This window comes from Myotis brandtii, unplaced genomic scaffold (genome assembly GCF_000412655.1).
Source record: "Myotis brandtii unplaced genomic scaffold, ASM41265v1 scaffold952, whole genome shotgun sequence".
In the NCBI taxonomy this organism is placed as follows: domain Eukaryota; kingdom Metazoa; phylum Chordata; class Mammalia; order Chiroptera; family Vespertilionidae; genus Myotis; species Myotis brandtii.
In genome coordinates, this window is record NW_005371930.1 from 240352 (window position 1) to 240760 (window position 409).

Sequence of the window (409 nt, forward strand, 5' to 3'; positions counted from 1 at the left end):
GGGCGGCGTGCTTGTCTGGCTGGCTGGGCACCCCCAGTGCTCCCGGGCCCAGCACGTGGCCTGGCCTTGCAGCCCCTCCCTGAAGGGCTGACAGGAGCGATGCTACCAACCTCTCACCCAAACCAGCAAATGAGGATCGGAGCAAAGGTAAAAATCACATCTGAAAAATGATACAAAAATAAGAACAACAGCTTGCTCTCTGTAAAAAATAGAATCTGTTTCTTCAAAAAACGACAATCTCACCGACACCCAAGGGACTCGGGACGGGTGGAGCTGGAGTAATCCGTGTGGGACGTGCGCTGACCCGCGGGGGCCGTGTGACCCGCCCACTCCCACAGCGTGTTTTTTGCAGCGGCCGCAGGCCTATGGGGACACCGGGCTGGCGTCCAGGGCTGTCCCAGAATGCACC